This window comes from Artemia sp. Qi Xiang Cuo, chromosome 15 (genome assembly GCF_049724085.1).
Source record: "Artemia sp. Qi Xiang Cuo chromosome 15, ASM4972408v1, whole genome shotgun sequence".
NCBI classification, from domain to species: Eukaryota; Metazoa; Arthropoda; class Branchiopoda; order Anostraca; family Artemiidae; genus Artemia; species Artemia sp. Qi Xiang Cuo.
Window position 1 is genome coordinate 64,794,156 of NC_142808.1, and position 22,091 is coordinate 64,816,246.

The following is a 22,091-nucleotide window of genomic DNA, read 5'->3' on the forward strand; positions in this document are numbered from 1 at the left end:
ATCTGTTGTCTATCAGTTTACCAGGTCTTCCAGATCCGTTTTCTTGAGGCCCTGAGAGGTCCCGGACCAAACATCACAGGAATGTTGTCCTTGTTTCATTTAATACAACCCTGGCATCACTACTTTCTAAAACTGTATTTTTTTTTTAGTGTTTTTGATGAGAAACCTGATCTAAGGGTCAATGACTGTTGTCATCCCAACTAGTTGCAAGTACTCTTTGAAGGAAATTGTTCTCAAATTTAATTGATTTTTTTTTCTACAGAATTAAACATTTTCTCTGTATTTATAATGAGGAGCAATTTCAGCTAAAAAGACTACTTAAAAAGAAAGTAATTTGTATACTTTAAAGGTATGTGAATTGACAAATCATGTGATAAGTTGACTATGTACCTGGCTAAGGGCTAAACAATCACCATATGAATAACTGTAACCCTCAGCTTAAGAGTTTTAGAATGCAACAAATATTGGTAAGATTTATTTGTTATTTCCTTGGATTTTGAGAAAGGACATGATAGAGATATGAGCTAAAAACATCATTTTGGACCCTAGTTTAGACTAAAATTTATTATTGAACTGTCAATCTTCTATTATTCAAAAATTTCCAAGCTGCAAAGAGCTATTATTCTGCAATTTTAATTTAAAAGTTTTTTTTATACTGAAAAATAGGGCCTATAGAAGTACAGTTAGATTTCATAAATACATTTTTTTAAACCTCTATTTCTACCTATCTTTAATAATACAAAATGAAGAGAGAATATTATTCTATTGATTTGGACTGTTGAACCTTGGGGACCTCATCCTTTTTCTTTATTAATATAATTTTTGCTTTACAGTTTACAACATCAGTTATTAAAGATTGCCTAATTTTAGGGACCTTTTGATCTCCTGTGTAGGAAGGACCAATTCCAAGAGTTTTTGATAGTATTCTACATTTTAGAAGAGACTTTAAGTGTATTTGAATAATTTGTTATTGACTCACCTCTAATTCCAAATATGGCTGAAAATTTCACTCTACCAGAAGCTTCTGATATTAAGAATGGTAAGTAACCTAATTATTTTTCTGCTAACAAAATAGAAGGAAAATATTCCCTTCTATTTTCTTACTTAAAAAATGTTAAGTAAAATAAATGAAGAAAAAGTAACTGTATCTTTTTCGAGTTGACATCAAGGTAAAAAATTTAGTGTTTACGGCAGGATAATTTTCAACTGCAGGAATTTGAGTCGCATTGGCACGGTAGCCGCGAGAGATAAAATGAACATGGGGGGGGGGGGCCCAAAGGGAGTGGGTAACAAACATTTAAATTTGGCGGGCTAAAGGCCGGGGAGGGAAGATGGCACTGGAAAAGGAAGTGGAACAGAGCGTGTCTGGGCAAGGAACTATCTATTTGGACAAAAAGATTATGAATGCCCAATCTAGTTGGCCACTACCTAGACTTTGGAGAAAGGATTAAAGTTACAAGGGGAATGCTTTTGGGAGGCGAAAAAGCGAGAGGTTGTTTGGGCCGGGTCAATTGGATTAGAATGTTTTATGAGGGTGTGATGACAGAACAAGAGTATAGTTTTTGAACGTAGTGAAAATTCTTCACGTATATTTCATTGTCCAGTATTCGGTTTAGGGGAAGACATGATTGTAAAATATTCAATGATCAGGATGAGACGGGGGGTACCCGAGGTCTCTACATTTCCGTTAAAAAAGCGGGGTCTTATACTTACTCTCCACTATTGCAGATAGATGAGCAATATTTCATGATTCATCAACACAATATAAAACATAACAAAGGTCAACAAGGTAAAAACTGCACTTATAAGACACGGAAATACCTTAACTAAAGTTACGACAGATACGTCTATATAAAAACTTTCAGTGTTTACGAAACTCGTAAAAAACACAATTAAAACAGCTACAAATCATATTTTCTTTTTTGATTATTCTTAATGTAAAAAAAAAAACTCAAAATGAAATTTTGATGTCATTAGATTTATCAAAAGAATTGGTTTATAATGTTTATACATAATAAATAATATTCATTAAGTTTAGTCTTGCCAATCAAAAGCTACAAGCGTGAGAAAATATGACTCATTTTAAAAAAATGGAGGTAGTGCTCCTAATAGTAACGAAACCTTAATAAAAGTCACACCATCTTATTCAGCGTGTCAGATTACCCTACTGTAGAGGTTTCGAGCTCCCGTCTGCAAAAATGTGAGATTGTGTTTTGTTTTGCCAGAAGCATCACGGATGCGTGTTTTTTTTCAGGGGTGACCGTATCGCCCCAATATTGAGAGACGGTTCATTTGAATGGAAATTAGAATGCCCCTTTCCCGCCCAAAGCCATCTGCTCAAAATTTAAAAATTACTCACTGAGGTAATTTTTCTTTGATGAAGTACGTTTCTGGGGAGTGGACTTTCTACGGGAGATTTTACAATGAGGCATGTTGGTAGAATATCTTCAAAATTCTTTCTATTTGTCTCACTTTCTCTGTTCCGACTAAAGATTATACATGTGAAGATGTTTAGAGAAATGGTCGGCGAACTTACTAGCCAAAGAGGCAAGTATGAACATTACAATAATTTTTAAAGAATTGGGAGCCGACTCTTCTTCTTTAGTTAACTTTTTTTGGTACGTGTTTATTATACGGTACACACTCGAGTAGTGAAGTTAGGTTGATCCTGATGAAATATAACCAACGTACTTTGTTATGAAGCAGAAGATCAGGGTCCTCCCTCTCCATTTCAAATAAAAATTATTTGAATTGGTGATGATTAAGAACTTTAAATAAAATGGAGCTTATAATAGTAATAGCTAATTCCATGAATATTCAAATATCTTCCAGAAATGCTTGTGCACGAATGGCTTGATATGCTTTGATGAATTGTGCTTTGGCCCCATCTGTTAAAATCCACATAATTTTTATCGAGGGGAGTATGATGCTTATCTATATAATTCAATTATATCTATATCTATATAATTCTATATATTCAATTACAGTACTGACCTTTGAATCCTGGAATGTGGTCACATTTTAATTAAGGAAAGTCTTTTGAAGCATGCAAAATAGTTCTATATTGTTCTCTTTCGACTATGATTAAATTTGCCTTTGGATGAGTGTCTTCTAAGTTACCATAGTGCCTTGAATTTGGGCTAATTTTTGAAATTTACATAATTTTTTTTTCAGTTGCAGAGACCGCTGCAACCATGATGGATATATTTATATCAACTGCAAGGATTTTTGTAACAAAAGGGTGATATTGATAATTCTAAGGGTGAGTGTCTTAAAACAAATAATCTCGGGTCTGACAGTTGAGTGTTAATAATTCTAAAAGCTCTTATTTAGGCCCTGAATGAAACATATATATTAAAAAAAGTGAAACTTATGCTGTATCATTTATGTCATAAGACTTGTTAGTCCCTATTTATTAAGCCGGCACCTGTTTGAGATCTTCAATATACTGTGTTTTGATATTCGAGCAAATTGTAATTTTTCTCTCTTTAATGGTTTTTGGAAGACACTTGTAACTTGAATTTTATTCAAAATATCTGTTTTTGCTCTTAAATTTTTTCAACTTAAACAAAAAATTATACATATTCTCGGTTTATATTAGAATTGAATTTATTTAGATAAAATTAAACTTTTTCTTGAGAAGTTTTTTTTTTATTGAAATGTTATTGTTCCTTTATTGATGTTTGTTCCCGATCTGCGCTTAAAATACCAAAGATCCACACTAGGATCAGGAGCCTATTTTCTATTTTTTTTTTTAGGATATAATTACATAAAATTTTCTTAAAGAAAAAAGTATTCTATTTACCCCACTCTATTTTTTGGCTCTACATTTTTGCCCTAAATTTACTAAATACTCTTTTTGTCAAATGTATATACATTTTTGTCAAAATTGTTTTATATTTCTGTTAATTTATGTTTTTAGAAGTTGATGATGCTTTAGCAAGTGACATTAAGAAGCAGGTTGACAGTTTAGACCCATTTATTGTTCCCAAACTTGAAGTTGGTCCGATGAGCACTTTTCCCAGCATTTGGGCATCATGTAAATTTGAACCTGAGTCTCAGGAATTTGGCTCCTCATCTAATACTGATCAAGGTAAAAATTTCAGAGTTCCTGGATCAACCAAACGAAATATTAATAGCTAAAATTTGACTTGAAAAAGTAAAATCTTAAACTCTAAGTTGAATACTACTGCTAACGACTGAATGCAGAACCAAGCTGCCCTACGCCAAGAGACGTACAGATGTCTGTTTGCGTTGGACACTACTCACAGTACAGTCTCATTATCATATTCAAAAGTTTGGAGCTTCCAAGTTTGCATACTTTTCTAGGGATCTTTAAAAAAAAAGGCAAAAATATTTCTGTCAGCGGACACTTGAAGTTACAGGCTAAGGGAAACTAGGACTATCTTCAGACATAGAGCGCAATTGCTAGACCTGGTAGATGAATACTATTCAGTATTAAACCAGGGTCGTGTCTAAGAGTTTGAAACGCCCTGCCGAAATAATTCATGGATTTGAAAAATGTTTTTAAAATATATGAATAAATAAACAGTCTTAACTCGTCCATCCGCCAACAGGTTAGTTTGTTTTAGCCGATAAAATATTAAGTTTATTTTGCACGTTCAGTTTTTTTTTTAGCTTCGCATAAAGATCTTGAGGTGTCAACTGATAGTCTAATAAAACGACAGGCAAGCATGAATAGAAGTACCTAGAAAAAATGAATATCTTAGATCCTTGAAAATGTTTTAAGCAAGAAAGTCTATGTATTATATACTCCTACCTTGCGATTAACCAAAGTAATAAATTTGAAATCAAAAAAATCCATAAATAGATAGATATATAAGCGAATTTAAAGTAGTTTTCATTCAGAATTTCGCTTTCAATAAAATTATTTTTGAACCCTTAGCTCTCTGAAACTTAAAAAAATCGTTCATTTTGCTTAAGTTTTCAACTAGGACAGTCAAATCATTAGCAAAATCTATGTCTGGGACAAATTTTACGTTCTCTTTTTGATTCCATGCTCCCTTAATCAGTTGGAAATCGGACTCAATCAGTTGGAAATCGGAAGTTCTAGTTCCATTTTTGAGAATGGAAAGATATTGTGCGAGATGAAAGAGATTTTTGAGATGAAAAGTGCAACGTGCCCCCTGCCCCCTTCAAGCTGTATTTTCCTCAAATGCATCCAATCAAAACTTTTTTATAACCATTTTGTTCAAAATAGTTCTAAAATCAAATAAAAAAAAACTCGGGTCAATAAAGTTCCCCAGAGCCTGGAGGGAGTTTTGAAAGTTATTCTCTGGGTGTATATAAGGTTTATATGAAAGGGTTGGTCGAATAATCTTTGGAGGGGCTAAATTGTTTGGAAATTGAAAGTACTCTTTTTCTTTTTAAGATTCAAAATCTATAGGAGGGGAAATAGACCCCTCGCCCCTGTTTCCCCAAATGAATCCGATCAAAATATTCAGATATATATTTTTTTCAAAACAGATCAAAGATCAGATAACAGAAATTCCTAGGTTAACACAAGCCTTCCAGAGCCTGGGTGCACGTGTAAAATTTATACAAAGGGAGGTCATATAAACTGGATGGCGCTTGTTTGATTAGCAATTGAAAGTTTCAGTGCCCATATCTTAAGTGAGACGTGGCCGGAGGGCAACTAGCCTGCCCCATTGCTCTCTTTTCCCCAACTGTATTCCATAAAAATTCTGAGCTACCCATTTTCTTAAAGATAGTTCAAAGATCAGATAATTTTTCACGGGGGAATACAAGGTTTTTATGCAAGGGGTGGTCGGCTCTTCGGAGGGGGCTCATTCGATTGTAAATTGAAAGTTCTAGTTTCCTCCTTAACAGCGAAGTGATTGGGGTACAACTAGTACCCCTTCCCTCCCACGCTCTCTTTTCTCCAAACGCATCCGACCAAAATTTTTAGATAGCCATTTTGCTCGAAATAGTCCAAATATCAGATAACAAAAATTTTGGGCTAGACACAACTCTCTGGAGCCCGGGGTAAGTGTTGTAAGCTATTCTCCGGGGGCATATAAGTTTTTTATGGGAGGGGTGGTCGTATACTCCTTGGAGGGGGCTCATTTGATTAAAAATTGAAAGTTCTAATCCTATTTTAAGTGTCAAAATTGGTTGGAGAGATACTAGCCCTCCCAAGCCCTTTTTTCCAAGTAAATTCGATCAAAATTTTGAGATTGCCATTTTGTTCAAAATAATTTTGGTCAAAATAAGTCATGGATCATATAGCAATGTCTCTGGGGTTGACACAGCCCTGCAAATCCTGGGGTTAAGGGTTGTAAGTTATTCTCCAGGGGCATATAAGGTTTGATGTAAGAGGATGGTCGTATAAACCTTGAAGGAAGATCGTTTGATCGTGTCTTTACCTTTCTAATTCTCAAGTTTATGATTAAAAATTGACTCTTACGGCACCCCCCTCCATGGAGAATTTTCCACAAATGTATCTGAGCGGAAATTTGACGCAGCCGTTGTGCTCAAAATAGCCCAAAGATTATGTCACACTGCCTTCGGGTTTGATAAAACCCCATAGCCCTGGGGCAAGGGTTTTAACTTTGGCCCCGGGACATATAAGGTTTTATGGGAAATGTAGCCGTTTAAATTTTGGAGGAAGCTTATTTGATTGAATAATCAAATAATTTTTAAATAAGAAGGTATTTTATGACCATAACTTTTTTTTCGGAACTACATCTTTGTCTGAATTTACTTAATTTTCTTTTCGTAAAATGTATATACACTGTTGTCAAACTTCTTTTATATCTGTTTTTTAGCCTCTGTTTTTTCTTGTATATCTGTTTTTAGCCTATACAGGTTTTTGTGCTTAAATTTTGCTAACCCAGGCAAATGAGCATGCCTGCCATAGAACCATATGGCTTATGTAGTGTCACCTCTATGGCCTATGTAGTGTCACCTCTGGAATAGCTATGAACCAAACAATACCCAAAACTATAAAAATATACCCAAAAAATTTTCAAAGCTTCCTTCACCACAGCTCACCTAGAACTGAATTAGTTAAAATTATTAAAATTCTGTTAAATTTTTAATGACAATTAGTTAAAATTCTGACAACAAGAGGAAATATGCTATGAGTTTTCCTCTGAGGATCCCTGATATGTGGTGATTACTTGGGGAATATTAAATTTTGTAGACATAAGGTGTTATGGCTTGGTTTTGGGAAAATGATTTACACTTATTAATGCTGATTTTGCTATATTTTGGACGTGATTTTTGGACTATTGGGTTTGATGTACTGTTTTGTCCTTGGTGATTGGATGGATGAGTAAGGTTCAAGATCTCAGTTACTAAATTAGGAAGACAGATTTTTTTATTTATTCATTTATTTTTCTTTATACAAATTAATTACCTGTAATACACTATAAAAATATTTATAGCAATCCAATGGGTATACTCAATTACATTGCAAGCAAGGCTTCTTCTCTTGATATGATGGTTAATCCTTTTAAATCCACCATAGTATCTGTCAGTATCCACTAGTTCCCCCCTCTTTTCCTTCATCCTATTCCTCCTGAGCTTTCAGCTACTTCCTTTAAACTCCTAGGTGTTACCATATCTTCTGATTTGAAGTGGGACACCCATGTAAATAACATCTTCCATCAAGCAAATTTGTCACATTTCTTCTGAAACTTCTGAATCAATTTAGTTGCCCCCCATCTCAGTTACTAAAGTAATATGTTTCTTTTGTACGTCCTTTGGTCAAGTACGCTTGTCCTGTCTGGCATCTGGGCCTTTCAATTGAAGCAACCAAAAAAATTAAAAATATTCAAAAAAGAGCCCTGAAGATTATTTATAAAGAATGAAAGGTCCCATATTCCTACATCCTTAAAACTTCAAAACTTGATACCCTCGAGTCCAGAAGAAAAAATCTGTGCCTCTGTTTTGGGAAGTCAGTACAAATAAACCTCTGTACTGAAAATCTCTTTCCTAACCAACACTCACCCATAAGAAATTGCCACCCCTGTATAGTAACCCAAACCATCCCCATCCTTTCTCCCATACTCTCTTCTTCCTTACGTTATTAAAAAAACTTTTATTCCCTTTTTACAAATAAAATCATGACCCATAACTTTACCAAAATTTAAATTGTTTTGTATATATTTTCGAAAATTTGGTTATTTTATTTGTCATTCTTTTTATCTTTTTACATTATGACGCATAAAATGTCTTATAATTATGACCTATATTTATGACCTTTGTATTTTATATTTTCTGACCATTACCTTTTGTGTTTTGTTACAGTGGTAACTATATGTTGTTGATGTATTATTTTGCTATTGTATTTTTTTTTTACCAAGAATTGCGTATTCGGCCCTATAGGGTTTATTATAGTCTTTTTGCCAATAAATATCTCTTTATCTAACCTGACCTGTAAAATACTTGATTTTCAATTCCAACCCTTTTCCTACCGTTTCAATTTTTCAAATGCTGTTGACAAAAATAGCATTGAATTTTGTAATTAAAAACTTTGCCGTCAACAATTCAGGGTATATATTTGCACATTAGGGGGTGGGGTGGGTAGATTTCATGGTAAATTTGCAGTGGGCTTTATAAATAGCTAGAATTAAAGTGAAAACATTATTCTTGAACCATAACTCTTCCATTGCTCAAAATTTTCCAAGCTGCAAAGAACTATTATTCTACTATTTTAATTTAAAAGTTTTTTTGGTAATTAAAATATAGAAATACAGTTGGATTTTATAAATAATTTTTTTAAACCTTTATATATCTACCTCTCTTTAATAATGCAAAATGAAAAGCGAATATTATTCTAATTATTTGGACTGTATAATTAGTGAACATTGTGAACCTCATCCTTTTTATTTATTAATACAATTTTTGCTTTACAGTTTACAACATCAGTTATTATAGATTGCCTAATTTCTAGGGACCTTTTGCTTTTGATCTGCTGTGTAAAAGGGAGGACTAATCTCAAGTGCTGTTAGTAGTATTCTAAATCTGATAAGAGACTTTAAGTGTATTGGACGAATCTGTTGATTGACTCTTATCGAATTCCAAATATGGCTGAAAATATCACTCCATCTGAAGCTTCTGATATTAAGAATGGTAAGTTATCTAATTACTGTTCTGATTAATTTAAAAAAACAAAGTTTTTCTGAGGGAAGTAAAGAGCAAAGTTGAAACTTAAAATGGACAAAAATTATTACTTCACAGCCTATTTAATATATATTAATATGATTAGTACAAATATACCAAGTAATTATGTTTCCCCATGCTTTTATGATTATACAAAACTAGCGCTTTACTGAAAACACAAAATAATACAGGAGTTTTGGTACAGTAAAAACAAACCAATTAAGGAAACTTTTTATTGAGTCAAAATATTATCAATCCCTTTTAGGATCAATCCATATTAAGTCATGATTAGTTTGTACAAAAGTTTGAATTAAGGCCATCTTGATAGTATTAGGACCATAGACTAGGTTTTAGAATTTATTTTAATTGTATACTACTAATATCACAACTTGTGTAAGACTATAAAAAGCTTTATAGATTTGTTTAATGTTTTCAGGCTACATACTCACATTTGACTCTTAAATCAATACTCCTGTTTTTTATACTTGACCTTTTTGTTTTCAGTAAAGTGCTAGTTTTGTATAATCATAAAAGCATGGGGAAACATAATTAGTTGGTTTAATTGTACTAGTTATATTAATCTATATTAAATAGGCTGTGAAGTAATAATTTTTGTCAATTTAAGTTTCAACTTTGCTGTTTACTTCCCTCGGAAAAACTTTGTTTTGTAAATTAATCTTGGTTCGTTTTTGATTAAAATTTAATGTAGAAACAACGCCGCCATGATCTTTTTTATTTATACGGAATAATGTATGTTCGTTTTAAGTTTTAATGTCACTCTTTAGTTTCAGTTGAAAACTTATTTTTAATATAATTTCTAATCATCTCTGATCTAGAAGAGATAAGACGCCTAGAAAATCCTGCAAAAAATCTTGACAGCTGCGAAAAACTTTCAGTCTATAACATAAAGTTCATCATCCATCCTTTGCAAAACAATACATGTTTTTTAGGAACGTTTGTTTTTCGATTAGCTAATAGCTGTTTTTACTTGGCTGACTTCGCCTGAAAAAGCCATAATGAAGACAGGACTTTATAAATCACCTACTGACTAGAAAAAACTAGAAGGCTGCCATAACAAAAGAGAGCTGCTTAAAGGCTGTTTGTTTAATCATAAAAGCATAGGGAAACATAATTAGTTGGTTTATTTGTACTAGTTATATTAATATATATTAAATAGGCTGTGAAGTAATAATTTTTGTTACGTTTTTAGTGGGTGCTCCTTGTATACTCCTTGCTGGGGCAAAGAAAGTTCATATTATTACTTCTCTGAATATATCGTGTTTTTAATTATTTTCTAAAGTAGCACTTGGCGACGTCATCCCGCCATTTTCAAAGAAAGCTACCGCCCATTCATGTTAAACATTCCGCTAGTAGTAGATAAGTATTATTGATTAAACTTATGGCGTTGTCTAGTAGTGTTGATGTAATAGCCAAAAATTGGGCCAATTTAAACAAAATCTTATAACTAATGAAACATTGGTAAATAAGTTTCATAATCCCTCTTTTCTAATTTCCTGGAAAATAACTTAGTATAATTAAGTTGTAATTGGAGAATTTTATTCTTGTCTTGTGCTTTTGTTCTCGCCCTAAGCAATACTTAACACAGGAGAAGGCGAGGTAGCAGCTATCCCCCGATTTAAACACAAGTCCAGTGAACATTATTTTTCATTAATGATATTAGTCATCCCCATTGCAATGCCAGTGGGATTTCCCAGTTGGAAAAACTCATATAAAATGAACAATCTCAGTTATTTGAAGGACTGATCATATAGTAAGGAATTCTAGAAAACTTTTTGTTTTTGGTCTCTAATTACCTTCAAAGGGCTCACAAAACTGATATACTATTTGAATTACCCGTACTCCACGCCTGTCAGCCTTTGTTCTGCCCTAGGATGGATTGATGATAGACTATGTATCAATAAGTTTAATTACATCATTTTTATACAAGTCTGATAAAAGGCTTATGCCAGCTTTGCGTGTTGCTCAGACTATCTCTTTTGACTTTTATATTAATTAGCCATGGCTCTCAACTTTTTCATCCCAGTCCACCAAGGTGATTTTAATTCGCTAGACGTTTTAGCTAAGGAAATTGAAAATAAAGTAAGTATATATGCTATGAACTGTACTAAGAAATCGTTTGTAATTTCAACCCCATTCTCAGGCATGAACACAGGAATAGGAATCTTTGAATCCAAGTTCCTTTCTCTGGTCCTATAATCAAATTTAAAATGATATTCAAGAAACTTCAAACTACACTTTAAGTTCAAACCGTGTTGATTGATATAGCCTGTTTACAGTGAGACCCTTTTAGAAATAACACAAAAAGTGCCATATGGAGCTTGCAGATGACGGAATTTATAAAAATCACGTAGATATGAGAAACTGCTTTTGAATGAGCCATTAAGAATCTCTCTATGAAACTTTAGTAGCCCACTAGACCTGTTAAAAAAAGAAAAGAGAAAACAAAACAACAAAAAAGGGAGATAGATCAGTGCTACTGATGCAAAAAAGTGATTCTCCTTGTTGTTCAGGGAGGGGGACTGTAACTTCCCTCTTCAAGGTTTTGACGATTTTGATTCCAATGGTACACTTTTCATTTTGATCTGACGCCATTTTCGAGGGGTTTGAGGCTTTTTTCGAAATCACCATAAATTTCTTTTTGCAATAAGCTTTTACTTTTAAGGTAAACCGAAATAATAGTTGACATTCCTGAGTCAGTGTCAGATGGAAATTTTTTTCACTTGGCAGTTTTTTTCAAAACGCGTTTTTTAACTTTTGGTTGCTATGGGCTGTGGTTCGCTCTTTACTAGGTTGCAGCTGCTGCTGCAACCATGATAGCTTGCCGGTACATGCTTTAAAAAAATGAGCCTAGAAAATGACTGAAAAAAAACAACAGGGGATACCGATGTTCCCGATACGATACATGTGATACCAATACGCACGATATCGATACGCCCGATACCACATACAGCCCTCCCCCAGTGACTATATCATCATCAAAACCATATATATGGGACCTTTGAACTATTTCAAGCAAAATGGCTATCTCAAAATTTTTATAGGACTAGTTGGGGGGAGGGGGGGGGGGAGCTATTTGCCCTCCAATCTTTTTGGTCACTTAAAAAGGGCACTTACAAATTTAATTCCCTTTCTAATGAGCTATTACACACCTCTCTATGATGCTCTGGCCACCCCTTAGACCTTCTAGAAAAAAAGGGAGACAGATCAGTGCTACCCATGCAAAAAAGTCATTTTCCTTGGTGTTCAAGGTGGGGGACTGTAATTATCCTACAAAAGGTTTTCGACCATACTGATTCCAATGGTGCACTTTTTATTTCAATTTGACGCCATTTTCAAGGGGTTTCAGGCTCTTTTTCAAAATCACTATAAATTACTTCTAAGATTAACCGAAACAATAGTTACCATTCCTGATTCAGTGTCAAATGCCATTTCTTTTTCACTAAACAGTTTTTTCGAAAACACGTTTTTCAACTTTTGATTGCTATGGGCTGTGGTTTGCTCTTTACTAGGTTGCAGCTGCCGCTGCAACCATGATGACAATATAGAAGGAAAAAATTTCATTCTTGTTCTTCTATCATGTTATCTTAAGTTTAAAAATGCAAAAAAAACTTTATATTTCTTTTCAAATTTCTCTAACCTTCACAATCAAAGAGGTCAAAATTAGTTTTTTTTTTAAGTCAAAACATATGCCAACTTAATTTCTAGCCTCTAAGTCTCAAATTTTAGAAACAAATAATCCCTGTTAATAGGAATCTTCTCTTCATTTCTTCAGACATGCATGCTCAAACGAAAGTACTGCCAGAGCTGAGGTCATAATGAGGACCTTACTTTTCAACTGAGGATCAGAGTTAGTTTTTTGTTTAAAGCAGATGATATTGTGTCTCTTAAATGTCAATTCTGAGTGTTTCCGACTGAACTATAGATTAAAGAAAAAAACACAGAAGACAACAATAGGCAATAGTAATCAAAAACACAACACTAGGAAACAAAGGAGAAATTATGTTAAATGAACTTGCAATGCAGTATTCTTGCATCCTGTGAAAGTATATTTACATTGTTTGAAATTATGTTAAAGGATACTACATTAGCTGCAATGCAGTATTCTTTGCATAACTATATGAAATATATATATTTGCATTGCTTCAAAATAGTCTTTGTAGGATCCACATTTTTGAGGGAGTTTTGTTCTGGTTCCTCTTTATAACATGGGATCATTGAAGTTTGGTGTGTTTTGGTTTAGTGTGTTGAAGATATGTGTTGGGCTTGTATTTTGATTTTTAAGTTGCCTTAAGTTTGGTTGACAAATTATTAAGTGCTCAATCTTAAGACTTAATGATTTAACTGTTGTGAGGATAAGTAGAAATGATAATAATGATAATTTTATGAAAAATAAGTTCTTTCCTTGTTCATAAAAAAACATTTTATGAATTCAAAATTTGTTGAAGAAAATCTTTTGTCTCGTTTGTAACAGCATCACAACATACCAGAACTACAAATTACTGTGATCACATGGGTTCCATTGTGTCACTAGAGAAAATGTTAGGAAGTCGCTTTTACTAATAGATTTGGGTGATATTGCTATTAAAATTTCTAGTTTTTTGACCAATCTTCCTCTATTTACTTTATCTCATATGTTTTGATCAATCCATTTTCCTAATATAAAACAAGCCAGTAAAATAACAGCGCTTTACATCACCTTTTTAGAGACTCAATTGTTTGTACTGAATAGTGGAAAAAATTAGGGGCACCTCACTCTCCAATATGTGACACTCCTTCAGTTGCTGAGGGTGAGTTAATCTCTACTTGATATTTTAAAATAACTTGTTTTGGTTGAACCAGTTTTTATAAGGAATTGGTCCGCTGTTTCCTGGTTCTACCTATGATAATTGAGTATTATTATGAAAAAGAGAAATTTGGATACAAATGAAACCAGATCTTGTTTTAACATCAGTAAATTTTAACTTTGATTTTTACAGTACTGAACTAAGCCTAACATCATCATTTTTTTTCACTTTTAACTGCAGATTATACAACCATAAGAACTGAGCATCTCAATAATTTTCACCTATTCTGGCAAATGGGATTTAGATTTTGAAATTGTTAGCCTCTCATTTCCATCCTTTGAAGCATCATTATACCTCCTCTTTACTAATGAATTGTAAAATGGAAAGTAGTTGGCATCCATAAATAAGCCTCATTGATGAATGTCTATTATGTCTCTTTTGTCTTTAATTTATTTTACAAGTTTAAAATGCTTTACCAAGTGACAGTGTGGTCTAGTGGCACTTCTTAATCTCTTTAATACCTCCTAAAATTAAAGATGTCTCCCTGGGATTTTTCTAGAATATCACAGGACAATGTAAACTGGAATCTGACTTCTAAGAATACGGCTCTACAGCTTTTGATGATGAAGCTTAACATTTGCTGGTTCTAATGGTAGCTTGACCTTAGATTGTTTAAGTTTTCAGATTGAATATGTCGGTTTAGTTAGATTTTTAGGCAGGTGAATTAATTGTTTTTTTTTTTTTTGGTTGTATAGGAGGAGAGAATAGCCCAAAAAAATTATTCCATTAACAATATTTAATGTTTCTATTTGTCTTTTTGGCGGTGGGGAGGGGGGCTAGTTTTTTTATATTTAAATGTTTGATGAATTGTATTTCTGGGGTATTTATTTTTATTTTTTGGATTTTTTTAATTTTGTTTATGTTTATTCCATAGGTGTCACTACATTGGGGTATGCCAGATTATGGCATGGCGCGCTCATGATTTGCCTGGGTAATGAAATTTAAGTGCCGAAACCCATTTAGGCAATGAGTTTTCATCTGATGAGCACCTATATGTGGTGACTCACCTTAGGAATATAATGTTTTTGTAGATTTAAGGTGCTATAGCTTGGTTTCGTAACATTGACGTATACTTATTGATGCTGATTTTGCTTTATTTTGGACTTGATTTTCGGATTGTCGAATTGGATATACTGTTTTGTCCTGGAGAACTGGATGGATGAGTAGGGTCTAGACCTTGTTCAAGTGCTCATTTATTTCAGTTACTAAAGTAGGAAGACTTTTTTTTTTTTTTAGCCAAGTAATTACTGTAATACATTATATATTAATTTATGCTTATTTGAATAATAAACATCAAGAAAAAAATCACTTTTTTACCTCTTTTACGCTCTCTTCTCAAAATTCAATTTAAAAAATCAATCCGCAGGTTCAGAGTCCTAAACCGTTTGTTGCCCTCTAGTGTCTGTTTAATGAAGTATCTGCAACTGTGTTTAAAATGAATAAATAAAATCTCGGTTTTTAGTATCAAAATATACATTTGTTCTCCTTTTTAAGAATTAAATTATTTTTATTTTAGTTTCCTCAATATTAATCTTTTTCAGATGAATGTTTAGATGTTCAAAGGAATAGTTTTTCTTTTAAAATTTTGATATTATAGCGTCATCCAGTTAATTATTCTTCATGTAGACAATGTTTAATTTATTTCTAATTAGTGTTTTTATTGGTTCATTCACTTATAGTTTGTATCTGGAACACTTTCTAAATCTTTTTATATATTTAGATATTACCAACTGAAAAAAGTTCGATATTAGGACACTTAGAAATTACAAAATCAGCACTTAATTACATTCCCTACATGAATTTATGTATCAATTTTTTGAATGAGCAAGTACTAGAAGGCGTCTAGTATAATGATATTAAAGGGATGACGGAATACTTACAGCTTAATATTTAGCCAAAGGATTTAATAATACTCAGATAAACTAAGGGTAGAAGTAATATTTGGGTAAAGATTACTCTTAGCAAAAAAAAAATAGACATTACCACCTTATTTCCGACTTGGTGATCTCTGGACGGCACTTAATAGACTGAACACTCTGACAAGTGCTGGGTTTTAGGGGTATAGGACTCTGATTCTGTTGCAGCCATAATATCTACTCGATTTAATTCTCATAGCACCTCGGGTTTGGTCAACTTTTACCGTTTGTAACTAAAAAACTATGAAATTAAAAGTGATTTGAGAAACTTGACTGTCAATAGGGTTTCTAGGCGTTTAACCTCCCGGCAATTACCCCCCGAACAAGAATGCCCCCGGAAATAAACCCCCAGCAACTACCCCACGAAACAAGCAAGAGGATGTCGGGGACGGTTCAAGTGGATTAAAATAGTCTATGAGGGTGTGGTGACGGAACAAGAGTAGATTCTGTGGACAAAAATTCTTTAGGCATGTTGCATTGTCGAGCAGCAGGCTGGGAGGAGGACTTGATTGGAGGTAAAAAACGTTAAATGATCAGGATGAGAAGGGGGTTATGGAAGATGTTTACCTTGCCGTTAAAAAAGCGGGGTCTTAGACTTACTCTCCACCATTGCTGATACATGAGCAACATTTCAGGATTTAGCAATACAATATTAAACATAACAAAGGTCAACAAGGTCAAAACTAAACGTATCAGACACGGAAATGCCCGAACAAAAGTTACAACAGATTGGTCTATATAAAAACTTTCAGTGTTTACGAAACTCGTTAAAAAAAAACAATTAAAATAGCTAGGCCTACAAATCATATTTTCTATTTTGATTATTTTTAATGAAAAACGAAACTTGAAACGGAATTTCTATGTCAGGGTTTAGATGTATCAAAGGAATTGGCTTATTATGTTGATTCCTAATAAACAAGATTCATTAAGTTTAGTGTTACCAATCAAAAGGTCCAAGCCTGAGGAAATTTGCCTGATTTTTACAAAAAGGGAGGCAACACCCCTAAAAGTCATGGCAGCTTAATAAAAGTCACGCCATTTGATTCAGCGTGTGAGAAAACCCTAGTGTAGATGTTTCGAGTTCCCATCTACAAACATGTGATATTTGTATGTTTGTTGCCAGAAGAAAGATCACGGACGCGTGTTTTTTTCCAGGGGTGATCGTATCGTACGAAGTCCTAGAATATTGGGAGAGGGCTCATTTTAACAAAAATTAGAACGCCCTTTTAACCATAAATTTATCTGATCAAAATTCGAAATTTACTCACTGCGACAATTTTTCTTTGGTGAAGGGAGTTTCCAGGAATTGTACTTGCCAGGGGATATCTTACACTGGTGCATGTTGCCATAATACTCAAAATTCTTTCTATTTGTCTCAATTTGTGTTTTCAGACTGAATATTTCATTTAGAGATGTCAAGATAAACGGTCCAAGGCAAATTCTTACTGTGTTTGAATTGTTGTGGTCGTAAAACTTATTAGCCAAAGAGCCAAATATGAATATTACAATAATTTTTAAAGAAGTGGGAGCCAAATCTTCTCCTTCAGTTATTTTTTTTTGGTACTTATTTATTATAAGGTACACATTCGAGAAGTGAAGTTAGTGAAGTTAATCCTGATGAAATATACCAAAATATAATGAAAATACAATACTCTATTAACAAATTTAGGCTATATATTTGCGCATTAGGGAGGCGAAGGATAAAATATAGCGGTTCTTCATGCAAAATGTTTTATGCATGTACAATTTCTACATATTATTAAGTAAGAACTGTTTTCTAACGTTAGGCTGCCCAAATACTTTACCCACACCAACTTAGGTGTTCAAATATATAGCCCAAATTATATAACTCCTATGTATTCTGTCGCCCGCTTGTTTTCCACTGAGCGTAAGCTAATTCTTTCTTAATACGAACAGATGAAAGAGGTTTGTTCTTGGGAGTGTACAAAAATAATACATAAGCTCATTTTTATTTTCTTGCCGTTTTCTTGCAGTAAATACTTCGGTTCCCTTTTCTCTTCCTCGTTTCTTTTGTTGTTCTTTGCTCTTTTTCTTTGTCTTTGCTTGATAATTTATTTAGTTTTTTTTTCGTTTGACTCTCTTGACGCCATTATGTTTATAAGATATTACTAATTGCCAACTTTACCTGTGAAGGTGACTTGACCTGCCACCCTTTTACATTGTTACATGTTGCCATTCCATTTGGCATCATCATATAGTTTTACTTTGACTGCATTTACTTTTACTTTAATATACAGACCGATTTTTAAATACAAACGTACATTACCAACTTGGCCCAAAAACATACATCGCAGGAGGGTATTAAAAAAAACGAGATATCAAATTTTTATATAATTTTTGTGAAGGCACCAATGGAGTGAAACTTTTTAGCTTACTCGGGCAGACTTTAATTGAAGTTATCAAGTATTTTGCAATAGGTTGTATCAGCACGCTGGATAATTGTAGACAGAGAAAAGCCAAGATAGATAGTCCAAGTAATTGAGAGGCAAATATTTAAATGGCTGGGGCATGGGTAAATGACAGAAGTATGAATGACTCTCTTTTCGACACATCTTGTCAGGTTAGTTTTTGGAAAGGCTTGCGTGCCTGGTCTTAGGCAGGCTGATCAAGAATTCTAAAATTGACATAACACAGTTAGATTGCCTCTAATGAGAGGCAAAACAAGGCACGACCACCAATAGTCTTAAGGAGGTTGACCAGGAATTTATAATTAACATTGGATCATCTATGTGCTTGAAATAACAGGCAAACAATCTTTTAAAGCCATCTTTATCTTTCAAATAGTACCAATTCGTTGCCTAAGCTTAGCGCCACATTCTGAAAAAAAATTGAATTTTTCACAAATTTTAAAATTTTTGGGTCACTTGCCCGAGACTGGATGGGCAAGGCCCTATAAAGTAACATCTGGTCCAAATAGAAAATTCATTATTGAATTCAGCTTGTCACACATAAAAAGTAGTTTGTAGATAAATAGGGAAATTTAAGGTAAAAGTACAAAACAACGGATGCCTCCCCCCGCCCTTGCCCCCCCCCCCCTTGTGGGTGCCCATGCCTGTATGTGCTTATTAGAACTTTAGCAGCAACATAAAACATAGTCACACAACTTGCTGTTATTACCCTAAGGAGGAAAGTCTTGAAAAAAAATTTGAAAAGCAGCTTCGTCCGGCGCTGTAGCTGCCCCTTGCCCCCCGCTCCCCCCCTTTATGGGCATCCATGTTCTCGGATGCGCTGAATCTGATGCTTTGGTTTTCATTAAGATTTCTTTACTTTTAGGGGGTGACGTCTTCTTTCAAAAATCTTAGATATTTGTCTTATTGTGTTTTGTATACGTATATATTTATCATTTGTTCCCAAAAATTAATGAAGTCCATAAAATTTACCAATATTATTCATGCCATATTCATAGTAAAACTAATTTTATAGGATATTGCATAGGGTAGTTATGCGCCTGCTATTTTTCTCCGACCCAGTGAACACGTCTCAAATTTTTCTTATGTAATACCTAATACCTAAGAAAGGTAGATTTACATTATTTTATTTATTTTATTTTAGTGGAGACAACGATATCACAATTGGGGAATCATTTGTCTTCCAAGCAAGGAGAAATATCTTCGAAAGCTGATTTTGCCACTGTATATATAAAACAAGAAATAGACTCAGACACTCTATCTGTGTGGCCTAGAAACAGTTATTCATCTGTCGGAAACCAACAAGAAAATTTTTTGGATGAAAAACCAGTTATTCCCCAAGAGGAAGAGAACATTCCTTTATTGGATCACTTATTACCCAACGAACCGGTCGACGGAAATTTTTTATTCAATGTGGAACCATCATTTCCCCAGCTTTTTCCGGGATTTAAAATTCAAAACTGCAAACATTCTTCAAAATTTTTAGACAGGTAGGCTACCCAAAGAAACTCTCTCCAGTAATCTTAGATCTATGACTTATACAGTCCTGGTTGATATTTTTAGGTGACAATTATAGTTTAATATTGGTTATGGTTTTTATTTATTTTTAGTTTAGTTTATTTTTTAATCTTTGCTTCTTCTATGCTGAAGGCGCCTCGTTTTTATACAAATCAAATATCCGTGTCATTTTTATTTTAATGAATAAGTAGTACATTAAATAAAACTAAATTTCATGCTTATTAAATATTTATTAATGCAAACAATATACTTGTATCTCCTTGTGAAGTTTGAGTCAGTCAGGTTTGTATTTTGTTGTTTTCAATCTTTGGCATGAATCCAAGTTCTCATTAACTTTTCAGTTTACTCTTGATAATGTTCATGCTTGAAAAAGAATTTTTTCCACGCACATGCAGAACCAAAAGGGAAAGAAGAGCAGCTGATTGTAGGAGTCGGGAACGCTATTCCAGGTGTTGAAACTGCTCATGTCTTCCTTCTCCAGGTCATCCAAAGCAATTTTTTTCGAATGTTATTGCTTCTTCTAACTTTTATTGCTTCATTAAGTTTTCTTTCCCTTAGTTTACGATCAAGCTGATTTAGATAAAACGTATCATCTCTACCATGACATAAAACTGTTTCATCCACTGATTGTCTGTTAGTTCTGGATAGTGTACGCCCTTCTCAAGAAGAAATGCATTAGTTTCAAAAAATGGACGCGAAACGTTTTAAAACGTCCCCTCTTGATAACCTACCTTGTTATGAAGCAGAAGATCAGGGTACTCACTCTCTATTTCAAATAAAAATTATCTGAATTGGCGATGATTAAGAACTATGCCTAAAATGGAGTTTATAATGGTAATCGCTAATTCCATAAATTTACAAATTTCTTCCGAAAATACTTGTGCACGAAGTGTTTTGATGAATGATGCAATGGTAAACAAGCATCTCGTGATTGATTTTCTTTTAAAATAGCAACAAACCCTTTCTTACTTTGGTCGTACTTTTGGCCCCGTCTGTTGAAATCATCACAATTTTTATCGACGGGATTATGATGCTTATCTAAACATTCAATTACAGCACTTGCGACATCTGACATCTGATAATCCTAAAAGTTCTTCTTTAGGCCCTGAATGAAACATAAATCATACAAAAAGTGAAACTTGTGCATTTATGTCAAATGAGTCGTTGCCTACTATTTTAAATCCGAAGCCAATTTGCGATTTTTAATAGGCTGTGTTTTTATACTTGAACATATTGTTATTGTTCTGCCTTAATGCCTTGGGACGACAATGGTAACTTTAATACTCTTCAAAATTTGCTTTTGTTCTTAAAATCTTTCAACTTAAACAAAGAATTATACATGTTCTCGATTTATAGAAGTAATGAATTTATAAAAATAAAATGCAAATTTTTCTTACGAAGTTTTTTTTAATGAAAATATTATTCGCTTCCGTGGATGATGTGTTAGAGCCGCACTTAAAAAACTAAAAGAGCAACAAGTGGCTCTGGAGCCTCTGTTTTCTATTTGTTTTAAGATCTCATTACATAAAATGCTGTTATATAACAAGTTGTTTTATTTACATCACATTGTTTTTTGGTACTACATCTTTGCCTAAATTTATTAAATACTCTTTTTGTCGAAATTATTTTACATTCCTTTTAATTTATTTTTTTAGAAGTTGATTATGCTTTACCAAGTGGAATTAAGAAGTATGTTGATATTTTGGACCCTATAACGTTTTTCAAACCTGAAGATTGTTTGATGAGCACTTTTCCTAGCATTTCTGTGTCACGAAAATTTGAACCTGAGTGTTAAAAATTTAGCTACACATCTATTAGGGATGAGGGTAACCATTTTCGAGTTCTGGGATCAACTAAATAGAGTAAGAGTGACTAAAATGTGAATTAAAAAGTAAAATTTTAAATCTAACTAGAATACTACTACTTGCGACTGAAAACAGAACCAAGCTGCCCTAAGGCAAGAGACGTACAAAATGTCTCCTGGTGTGGGACACAACTCATAGTACAGTCTGATTAGCATATTCAAAAGATCGGAATTTCCAAGTTTGTATACTTTTCTAGGGATCAAGTAAAAAAAAGGTCAAAATATTTCTGTCAGCGGACACTTGAAGTTAAAGGCTAAGGGAAACTGGTAATACTTTCAGAAATAGAGCCCCATTGCTAGACCTGGTAGATGATTATTATTCATTATTAACCAGGGTGGTGTCTAAGGTGAAGAGAACACTGAGTTTGAA

The 22,091-nt window shown here is 33.5% G+C and overlaps 1 long non-coding RNA gene across 1 annotated transcript; it reads left to right on the top strand.

Annotated features, from left to right (window-relative positions):
* Window positions 1-626: 626 nt before the first annotated feature.
* On the top strand, window positions 627-19,764 carry LOC148943992 (uncharacterized). The gene is made up of 4 exons (XR_016142969.1): window positions 627-1,039; window positions 3,923-4,093; window positions 8,921-9,099; window positions 19,484-19,764. It is a non-coding gene; the product is annotated as an uncharacterized LOC148943992 (long non-coding RNA).
* Window positions 19,765-22,091: the final 2,327 nt, after the last annotated feature.